This window comes from Ictidomys tridecemlineatus, chromosome 7, assembly GCF_052094955.1.
Source record: "Ictidomys tridecemlineatus isolate mIctTri1 chromosome 7, mIctTri1.hap1, whole genome shotgun sequence".
NCBI classification, from domain to species: domain Eukaryota; kingdom Metazoa; phylum Chordata; class Mammalia; order Rodentia; family Sciuridae; genus Ictidomys; species Ictidomys tridecemlineatus.
Window position 1 is genome coordinate 196,557,179 of NC_135483.1, and position 10,924 is coordinate 196,568,102.

Below are 10,924 nucleotides of genomic sequence, written 5' to 3' on the forward strand. Positions count from 1 at the left end.
CTGCCTCACCTGGGCAGAGCGCCGGGCCGGCTGCCTGCGGATTGAGACCTCTGAAGCCGGGAGCCCAGGTCAACCTCCTCATCTACCAGTTCTTGCCAGGTCTTGTGGTCACAGTGGCGTCACAGCGGACTACAGCAGTTGGCTGCTCAGCTCGTGGCCCTTTGACTCACGTGTCCCGGCCCACAGGAGCCAGAAAGACGAGGGCAGGGCCAGCTTGCTCGAGGCGACTGACCCAACGTCCCTGTCGCCCTGGGTCTGGCCTTGGGCTTCCAGGTGGGAGTGGCCAGGCCCCCGCTGAAGCCCGTGTGGAGCCAATGACGGCAGACACCCTGAGGCTGTGGCCCTGGAAGGAGCTGTGTCCCTGGGCCCAGGGGCTGAGTGTCCAGGGCCCCCTCAGAGCCAACCTGAAGTCTAGACAACTCACAGAGAAGTGTCAGGGGCACCGCTCGCCCCCTGGGGAGGGGGCTCGTCTCCTTGGGTCCACTGCTGCAGCAGAAGTGCCCCCGTCTGCGGACCCTGGGGTCCTGGGGTGGCAGGGTGGGCTGAGAGTGCTTGTCGTGAGTCGCCCTGCTCACCTCAGCCTGCCCCTTCAGGGACCCGTGCCCCCCCCCAGGGCCTGTGGTGAAGCCCAGCACATGGCGGTCTCCATCGAGCAGGGAAAGTGGAGGGGGAGGCAGGCAGCCGGATATGCAGGGGACCCAGGGCACTCTGTGCCCCCGGGCCCCTCAGCAGCCACCTTCCAGGGACCTCGGCTCTCCTGGGAATGGCGCTGGGCTGGGCCGGCTGCACGGTGCCCTCTTGCCCCCTTGGCATCGATGGAGATGGGTGGGGAGCAGTGTCAGTCCCCACCCCCGATACGGGTGGCTGCCCCTGGGCCTGGGGTGTTTGCCGTCCCTGTTGTGAGTGGCCTCCCCTCTTCTTGGTTGAGTGTGGACTCCTGGGGCAGAGACTGCTGTCACCCCAGGCTTGGGAACCCTGGGCTTGGGATGGCGTGGCCGGCGGCTGTGGGGATGTTGGGACTCTCTGGGGATGGACCTGCCCCACGGTGTTCTGTTCCCAAGGGCCTTGCGGGGGGCAGAACAAGGCCCCAGAGACATCTGCACCTCACTTCCCAGCCGCCTGTAGCTCTAGGATCTCACCCTGGCAGGTCCTTCCCCAGTGGGGCGCGGTGTCATCACAGGGCCCTTACAAGGGGGACGTGAGGGTCACGGAGGAAGGTGACGAGGGGCACAGAGGAGGAAGCGCATGGGACTCGGGTGACTCAGGACCACCCTTCAAGGACAGAGGGATAAAGGTCCCCCTGAAAGCGTGCCGTGGTCAGGTGGGGAGGGAAGGGCGCCCTGGGCACGGCCCAGGTTCACAGCCCGGGTCGGGAGCACAGAGGCCAAGGGACCTCCGGTTCTGTCCTGGGCTCCTGTCACCCCCTGCACTCAGGAGGCTCTGGCTCGGTGGGCAACAGGCCAGCCAGACAGCGGCTTGTGGGGAGAAGGACGTGAAGAGCATCGAGCAGGACCCAGCACCCGGGCTTAGAGCTGCAGGTCTCGAGCCCCGGGAATCAGGGCCATTTGACCTTTCCTGTCACCTCCAGAAGCTGGCGTTCCCAGACTCCAGAGGATAGCAGGTGACATTTCCCCACAGCCACTGGGACCAAGCAGAGAGGTGTTGGGAAACACTGGGAGGGGGAGGAGGGAGGGGGAGCACAGGGTAGGCAGAGAGGGTGGAGGGAGGGGGAGGAAGGAGGGGGAGCACAGGGGAGGCAGAGAGGGTGGAGGGGGTTAGAGGAGGGAGGGGGAGCACAGGGGAGGCAGAGAGAGTGGAGGGTGGTGGAGGAGGGAGGGGGAGCACAGGGGAGGCAGAGAGGGTGGAGAAGGGATGGAGGAGGGAGGGGGAGCATAGGGGAGGCAGAGAGGGTGGAGGGGGGTGGAGGAGGGAGAGGGAGCTCCGGGGAGGCAGAGAGGGTGGAGGGGGTTAGAGGAGGGAGGGGGAGCACAGGGGAGGCAGAGAGGGTGGAGAAGGGATGGAGGAGGGAGGGGGAGCACAGGGGAGGCAGAGAGGGTGGAGGGGGTGGAGGAGGGAGGGGGAGCACAGGGGAGGCAGAGAGGGTGGAGAAGGGATGGAGGAGGGAGGGGGAGCACAGGGGAGGCAGAGAGGGTGGAGGGGGTGGAGGAGGGAGGGGGAGCACAGAGGAGGCAGAGAGAGTGGAGGGGGTTAGAGGAGGGAGGGGGAGCACAGGGGAGGCAGAGAGGGTGGAGAAGGGATGGAGGAGGGAGGGGGAGCACAGGGGAGGCAGAGAGGGTGGATGGAGAGGAGGAGGGAGGGGGAGCACAGGAGAGGCAGAGAGGGTGGAGGGGGTGGAGGAGGGAGGGGGAGCACAGGGGAGGCAGAGAGGGTGGAGGGAGGGGGAGGAGGGAGGGGGAGCACAGAGGAGGCAGAGGGGGTGGAAAGAGGAGGGAGGGGGACGGGGAGGCAGAGGGGGTGGAAAGAGGAGGGAGGGGGGCACGGGGAGGTGGGGGGGCGGAGGACGGAGGGGGAGCTCCGGGGAGGCAGAGAGGGTGGAGGGGGTGGAGGAGGGAGGGGGAGCACAGGGGAGGCAGAGAGGGTGGATGGGGGAGGAGGAAGGAGGGGGAGCACAGGGGAGGCAGAGAGGGTGGAGGAGGTGGAGGGAGGGGAGCACAGAGGAGGCAGAGAGGGTGGAGAAGGGGTGGAGGAGGGAGAGGGAGCACAGGGGAGGCAGAGAGGGTGGAGGGGGGTGGAGGAGGGAGAGGGAGCTCCGGGGAGGCAGAGAGGGTGGAGGGGGTGGAGGAGGGGGGGCACTGGGGAGGAAGAGGAGGGATAGAGGAGGGAGGGGGAGCACTGGAGAGGCAGAGAGGGTGGAGGAGGGGTGGAGGAGGGAGAGGGAGCCCAGGGGAGGCAGAGAGGGTGGAGGGGGTGGAGGAGGGAGGGCACTGGGGAGGAAGAGGAGGGATAGAGAAGGGAGGGGGAGCACTGCGGAGGCAGAGAGGGTGGAGGAGGGGTGGAGGAGGGAGAGGGAGCCCAGGGGAGGCAGAGAGGGTGGAGGGGGTGGAGGAGGGAGGGGGAGCACAGGGGAGGCAGAGAGGGTGGAGGAGGGGTGGAGGAGGGAGAGGGAGCCCAGGGGAGGCAGAGAGGGTGGAGGGGGTGGAGGAGGGAGGGCACTGGGGAGGAAGAGGAGGGATAGAGAAGGGAGGGGGAGCACTGCGGAGGCAGAGAGGGTGGAGGAGGGGTGGAGGAGGGAGAGGGAGCCCAGGGGAGGCAGAGAGGGTGGAGGGGGGTGGAGGAGGGAGGGGGAGCACTGCGGAGGCAGAGAGGGTGGAGGAGGGGTGGAGGAGGGAGAGGGAGCACAGGGGAGGCAGAGAGGGTGGAGGGGGTGGATGAGGGAGGGGGAGCACAGGGGAGGCAGAGAGGGTGGAGGGGGTGGAGGAGGGAGGGGGAGCACAGGGGAGGCAGAGAGGGTGGAGGAGGGGTGGAGGAGGGAGAGGGAGCACAGGGGAGGCAGAGAGGGTGGAGGGGGTGGAGGAGGGAGGGGGAGCACAGGGGAGGCAGAGAGGGTGGAGGGGGTGGAGGAGGGAGGGGGAGCACAGGGGAGGCAGAGAGGGTGGAGGGGGTGGAGGAGGGAGGGGGAGCACAGGGGAGGCAGAGAGGGTGGAGGGGGGTGGAGGAGGGAGGGGGAGCACAGAGGAGGCAGAGAGGGTGGAGGGGGTGGAGGAGGGAGGGGGAGCACAGGGGAGGCAGAGAGGGTGGAGGGGGTGGAGGAGGGAGGGGGAGCACAGGGGAGGCAGAGAGGGTGGAGGAGGGATGGAGGAGGGAGGGGGAGCATAGGGGAGGCAGAGAGGGTGGAGGGGCCGTGCTCAGAGGTGACTCCAGTCCCGACAGTGGGTGGCTCTCCCCTGGGCTCTGGGGGCTCCCTCTGGGTGCTCTTCCCAGGGGGGTGGACTGCGAGTCTCCCTGGTATCCTGTGGGACCTGGCCAGGGCCTCGAGGTTGTGGTGGCAGAGGACTTCTGAAAGGTCTCGCAGCTGGGCTTTCTGGGGAGGACAGTCCTTGTGTCAGGAGACGTGTGGTGTTTCTTTGGAGCTGGGTGAGCCGCCCGTGGGCTGGCCTGGCCAGGGCACAGTGCCCACTCTCACCCACCCTCCCTCCAGGAGGCACGTCCCCGCCCTGGGCACTGCAGGACACTGGCCCTTGCTGGCCTTTCCTATGAGGACTTGTCCAGAGGTTTGGGCACCTTCTTACACATCTGGGTCATCGCTCCTGACCACCCTTCCTGGCTTCTCACGACTCCAGCCAGACGGCAGATATTTGGGGGTCTAAATACCAGCTTCTCCTTTTTATCTGATGGACCTCTTCTGCAAGCAACGCGGCGCGGGTTTCCAGGGAGAGGGAGAAACCTCAGATGCTGGGAGCCCCAGGCCCTGCCAACACCGTTGGGCTTACTGCGGTTGATTTTCATGTTGTGCCATCTCCTGTTAAAAAGGGCAGCCCAAGGTCGTGCCTGTGCTCACGTGGTTACACCTTTCATCCAGTATCTCTGACCCCAAGGAGGTGCAGTGGGGGCAGCCATAGCCAGCTCCGGGACTGGAGCTCTCCGGGGCTGACCAGCAGGACAGACGTCCCAGTGCAGGCCCTGGGTGGGGCCGAAGGGGGCTTTTCTCCTGTCAAGCGTCCTGCGTGGGGTCGGCCCAGCAGCTTCACGGCCCAGCTTTCCTGGACCCCGAGGTGCCGTGGCCTTGCAGGGTTCTGGGGAGAGAGACACTGCTGGTGCGGACACTTCCTGGGCCTTCCCCACCGTCCATGAGAAGCTGAAGACAGCAGGACTCGGCTCCACCCTGCGACGGACCCTGGGTAGCAGAGCTGCCTCTGGTGGCCCAGCCTGCCTCGCGGCCAGCTGGCCAGGAACACCCTGTCAGCAGAACCAGCGACGCATCACTCGGTGTTTTGAAAACCATATTCCTACAAGTTGAGTTCCACAGCAGAGGACACCTGGAGTCACCTCCCAGGACACAGTCATTCCCACAGGGTATGACCGTCAGGCTGTGGTCATTGTGGAGTGTCAACACGGGGAACTTGGTCAGCTGGCTTTCCCACACAGACATCATGAAGAAGGAATCATTTTCTCCACCCAGACATACAGTCCCAAAGTTCAAAGATAATTTTAAAGCTAAAAAATAAAATAAAATAAAAATTGTCTGAGTCTCATAGAAACACATTTGAAATAGGGTTAAAATCCTACCCAGGCTCCTCCTCTGCACAATGAAGGAAAACTGTGGAGCCTTCGCACCAGCTCTCCAGCACCCGTGCCACTCTGAAATGCCAGGAGGTGTGTCCCAGGCCCTGCACCGCCCCAAAGCCACCGTGGGCCCTGGGAAGCTGCAGGGTGTGGTTCCCAGCCCGAGGCCAGCAGGGGTTGTTGAGCAAGAAGAAAGTCTCCTGGCCTCTATCCAGTTTGGGGGAACAGGAGCTCTGCTTGCTGGCTCCCCACTGCCCACGGAAATGAAGGAGGACAGGACGAAGTCCATCTGGGCAGCCCGCGGGTGGGTGGCCAAGCAGTGGAGGTGAACAGGCAGTCGGCCGGGAGTGTCCTGGGAGCACAAGCCCTCACTCCCTCCGGGGCCGGCACCCCCTGAAGCAGCCCTAACTCTCAGCCCTGATTGAGGGTGTCTCTTGGCCAGGACCCCACGTGTTCAAGTGACGAGTCTCATTCCTCATCGATCCTGACCAAAGGCCACAGTCAGCGTACTGGGGGTACATTAACGCACACAGTGTGGGAGGACTCGGGTCCGGCACCCTCCCGGAGGTGGCTGCATTGTTAAGTGAGATGCTGTGCAAACTGATTTCTACTTAATGACGTGTGCAAGCTTTCCTCCTGAAATGACGCGTCCTCTCACCAGAAGTCGTGGAACAGCACAGCAGGCCCTGGCGGCTCCCCCAGCCTCCCCTGGGAGCGACATCAGCTTCACGGTGTGTTGCCCACACGGGAGCCGTTCACGGGATTACCAGTGGGGTTATCAGCGAGTGAGACGTCTCACTGATCCCGTGTGAAAACGTCCCGGGATCTAGGCAAAGCCCCACAGGAGTCACCAGCCACAAGCCGGTCCTCTCACATCCCCCATTCCCTGGTGGTGGCCCAGCACTAGGTGCCTGGTGCCCTCGGTGCTGGGAAGCAGGTCGCGGGGTCTGCCTCTGAGCTGGGTTCTGTCCGTCCTGCTTGCGGGCAGCCTTCCTGTCGTGGACTGAAATGCCTGCTCCTCACTTCCTGCTTCTCACCTTGACCTTGACGCTGCTGCCCATCCCACTGCTGCCCACAGAAGCTGTTTAGTTGGACAGTCGGAGATGGATCGCCCGTCTCTTCAGCCATCTGTTTGGCAGCGAGCAAAGCCGTCTCCGCCCCACAGGAGCCTTTGCCACTGACGGAGACGCATCAGTTCTCATTTTCCCCGAGGCTGGTTCCGCTGCTGGCTCTCCTGCCTCCTGGCTGGCCTCTGTCCTTCCTCCTCCTGCGTGGCTCCTGCTTTGCCTGCTTTATCCTCTGGAGCCAGATGGGGACTCTGTTTGGTTTCTGCCGAGGGTGACTGTGCTCTCGTGGTCACATGGAGGACGAGGGCTTCATTTCGTGAGGGCGAGTTCCTGTGGCTGTGAGCGGTTCCCCTCTTGGATCTGACCCTGCCCAGCCACAGACTTCTGGTTCTCAGAGTGCGTGGGAGGCCAGGGGGTCTCAGCAGGGCTCAGCATGCCACTCAACTGTCCTGGGGGAACCACTTCTAGGGTCAGTTCGTGCCCTGTGCCCGTGCCTGAACTGAGCTGGCCAGAGGCAGTCCCCAAGATCCCCAGGCCAGGTGTCTCAGGTGTTGTCCCCCGGGAGCACCTGCTGTCCTCCTTGGAGAACTGCCTGATTCACTAGGGCTATCCCGATGACGGCTCCTCAGGACTGTGGCTCCCGTGCCTCTCGTGGACGAGTTCTGTGATGACGGTGGAGGCACAGTTCCGAGAGGCAGCGTCCTCCTGCTGTGCTGCTCTGGCCATGTCCACTTCTGAGGCCTGTCCATGCTACTGAACCCTCAGCCTCTTGTCCAGTCACAGGGTCCTTCCCACCTGTTGGTGGCCTGACCTCCTGCTGGGCTGGGCCTGTACAGGTGACAGGAAGAAGGGGCCACACTGCCTCCCAGATGACCTGAACTTCAAACACAGCTCCCGGTAGTTTTGGGCAGATGTGTCCTAGAGGAAAAAGTACATCCGTGTTCTTGGATTTATGACAGAGTTAGATCCCAGTAAACCCACTGTAAGCAGAAAATGTCAAAAGTGTGTTCCCTTCATCCGTGGAACATCCTGGCTGCGCCGGGCTGCCCAGCTGTGCTCAGGACACTCCCTTAGCCTGCCGTTGGGCAAAGCCGTCCCACACAAGCCTGTTTTACAAGAATGTTTGAACAGCTCATGTGGTTGTGCAAAATCCCGCTGGCTTCTGGCCCCCTGTGAACGTGCTCACTTCTCCTGGAGCTCTCGAGCTGTTAGCACCTGGAGAGGACAGGACACTGCAAGTCCCTGGCCCAGGGAAAGATGTGAATTCAAAGTCTGAAGTCTGGTCTCTGCTGGATTGTGCCACTTTCCCACCATAGTGAATTTGATAAATCCGAGGTTGAACCGTCTTGGGTCAGGGACAGTCTACCTGTATCGCAGAGTCACGAGTTCCCAGGGAGTCTGCTCACTGTGGAGGGATGCCTGGGAAGGACCTGGTAGAGGGGCTTCACACCATGTGACTTCTCCAGCTGCCCTCGCTTGGACTGCCTCTCCATCCTGAGGGCCAGCACCCTGGAGGTGGGTCCTGAGGCCAGCACCCTGGAGGGGGGTCCTGAGGCCAGCACCCTGGAGGTGGGTCCCTGAGGACCAGCACCCTGGAGGTGGGTCCTGAGGCCAGCACCCTGGAGGTGGGTCCTGAGGCCAGCACCCTGGAGGTGGGTCCTGAGGCCAGCACCCTGGAGCGTAGACCCTGAGGCCAGCACCCTGGAGGTGGGTCCTGAGGCCAGCACCCTGGAGGTGGGTCCTGAGGCCAGCACCCTGGAGGTGGGTCCTGAGGCCAGCACCCTGGAGGTGGGTCCTGAGGACCAGCACCCTGGAGGTGGGTCCTGAGGCCAGCACCCTGGAGGTGGGTCCTGAGGACCAGCACCCTGGAGGTGGGTCCTGAGGACCAGCACCCTGGAGGTGGGTCCCTGAGGCCAGCACCCTGGAGGTGGGTCCTGAGGACCACCACCCTGGAGGTGGGTCCTGAGGCCAGCACCCTGGAGGGGGGTCCTGAGGCCAGCACCCTGGAGGTGGGTCCTGAGGCCAGCACCCTGGAGCGTGGGTCCCTGAGGCCAGCACCCTGAGGCCCATCTGGCTGTGGGTTCTCCAGCATATTCTCATACCACTTTATGCCATGTGCAAACACTTGGGTGCTGTGCACCAGGTGACAGGTGACACCGACACTGCCATTGTGTTCCTGAGCACATTCCCACCCGTTCCCAGAGTCACATGAACCACTCTGGACTCGTGGACCCTGGAGGGAAAGGGAGCCTTGGGCGGAGCAGCAGTGCTGCTAAGGGAGACAGTGACAGTCACAGTGACACCGCAGGCAGCGCCGTGTAAGCTCAGCTGGTTGGTCCCGCTGTGCTGTGGAGCATGTGGGAGCATCTGGGCAACTGGGACGGACCTGGGAGCCCTGGTGCCGGGAGGGAGGGAGGCTGGAGCACCTCTCCTGAGTTTTCCTTTTCCCCTGCAAACCCTGGCTTCAACTGGATCCTGTTTCTGTAAAAACAAAAGAAATTCATCATAATGCAGCAACAACAGAAATCTTCCAGTGGGTCTGCTGAGAAAGGCTCCCAAGGGAGGTGCGGTGGGCGGACACATGTGCCCCAGCTGCACGCCTGGGGGCGCAGGAGGAGAGGAACCGGGCTGGGGCTCTGCGCATCCTCCCTGGACAGCAGTGTCCCTCCGGAAACGCCTCCTCCCACATGCACCCGTGGGCAGGCCCAGCTCCCTCCAGACTAGCGGCTCAGCACCTGCTCAGCATCTCCTCAAACCAACTCTTCTCCCCCAGGAGGACCTCGCTCCCTGCAGTCCCCCACCCACTCCATTTGGAACCCCAAAGTCCTTTGCAGGCTGCACCTAGGGGGCTTGCGCTCCCATGGCCTCAGCTTGGGTCACTCTGTGGTGCCCCAGGCCTCACCTTGACCAGCACACAGGTCCTGAGGGCAGTCTCTGATGTCCCACTCTAGCCCACACTCCTTCCAGAAAGTCCTTTCCTCGAGCGGGAAGCGCACCTCCTGAGACTCCCACTGTGCGCAGGAGAGAAGCCACACTGTCCGCTATGTGGCTTCGTGTTCTGGCCTCACTGGTTTTCAGCCTCATGGACCCGAAATTTTTCCCCTGAACAGACAACGGGATGAGCCCAGAGGACTTGTCCCCAGAGCACCCAGGATCATCAGCTGGTCACTGGGGGAAATGAGACCCGCCAGGAAAGGCCAGGGCTGCATGAGGACAGCATGAGAGTCAGCAGACCTGACCCTGGGCCCACCTTGTGGGTGCCCCTGTGGCCAAGGGGGTTTGGCAGGTGCAGACTCAGCTGGGTGATCTTCGGGGGAGGCTGGTAGGGCTGTGTGGCTTCAGGCAGCTGCAGGCCAACATGGTAGGGTCCCAGTCAGACCTTGAGTCCCCCCCTTGACCTTGTCTCCAGACTGCCAAGTCCAAGGGCACCTTCTAAACTGCCCTAGAGTCCCTCCCTCTCCTTGTCCTAACCCCAGATGTTCAGGGTGCAGGAGGCGCCCCTTCCTGGGAGCGGCACGGCTCTGCCCCTCGCTTCCCACCGAGCACCGCGGCCCTGTGCTGGGCGGAGTCAGCACTCCTCCTATCCCTGCCGGCAGGGAGCATTGGGGGGACTTCTGCTCCCCCTCTCTGAGCTTCAATGCTGGCCAACGACCCTGCATGTCCAGGGTGGCTGTGCTCAATACTCAGGGACGCAGGCGTGGCCCTCAGGTGGCCTGAGAAAGTTCCGTGAGCCACGCCTGGGCCAGGACTCCCTGTATGGCCCAGCCCCCGACCCCCCCCAGGCCTGCAGTCCCCACGTCCACCCAGGCGGTGTCCGCCTCTTCTGAACCCTCAGACCTTCTGCTTTCCACCTTGCTCTGCTGACGCAGCTCCTCACTGGTGTTGGGAGTCTCCCTGGGAACTCCCGGGGCCTTTCAGATAAGGAGCCCCTAATGCAACATGGCGGCGGCAAGTTGCCAGTGGGCGGATAACAAGTTGTTTAGAAAACTTTCTAATTGGTCCTCCCGTCTTCCGTGATCGTGGACAGCTCATGCCCCTCATGAATCTTATGCAGGGTGGACGTTCGTGCACCGTAGGTGATGACCTGACCTTTACTGTGGTTGGCCCCGGGAGCTTCCTGGTTTAAGATCACTGTCTCTCACTTTCTCTATAAGCTAGCACCAGCTTGCAGTCAAGTGCTTCATCTTTGTCACTGCTGTCTATGTGTGTGTGCATTTTAATCTCCTACGATGAACCTTGGCCTTTCAGCTGTCCCCTCTTTTTTGTGACACTGATCCTCCCTGCTGTCAGAGGCCCATTCTGGGATGCCATCTCCCACCATCAGTCCTGAGCCTCTCTGCCACAGGCCCGCTGCCCGGCGTCTTTGGCTCCTTCTCCCTTCCTCTGCCCTTGGGGGTCGATTCCTCCTGCACTCAGGGCAAGCCGCTGCTGTCTCTTGGCTTCATGGTGGCAGTTAGCACGTCCCTGGGCCTTGCCCTGCTGGCAAGTGCTGTAGAGAGGCAGGTACTCCAGAGGAAGAGCCCCTGGGCCAGCTGTGGTCCACCACCTGGACGCAGCCCCCTAGTCCCCGCTGGAGTGGGCCAAGTGCCGCAGCTCCTGGGAGCGCTGGACCT

At 63.1% G+C, this 10,924-nt stretch overlaps 1 long non-coding RNA gene across 1 annotated transcript; it reads left to right on the forward strand.

Moving 5' to 3' along the window:
* The first annotated feature begins 208 nt into the window (after positions 1–208).
* LOC144365692 (uncharacterized) lies at positions 209–5,202 on the forward strand. The gene is made up of 2 exons (XR_013424453.1): positions 209–1,621; positions 4,160–5,202. It is a non-coding gene; the product is annotated as an uncharacterized LOC144365692 (long non-coding RNA).
* Positions 5,203–10,924: the final 5,722 nt, after the last annotated feature.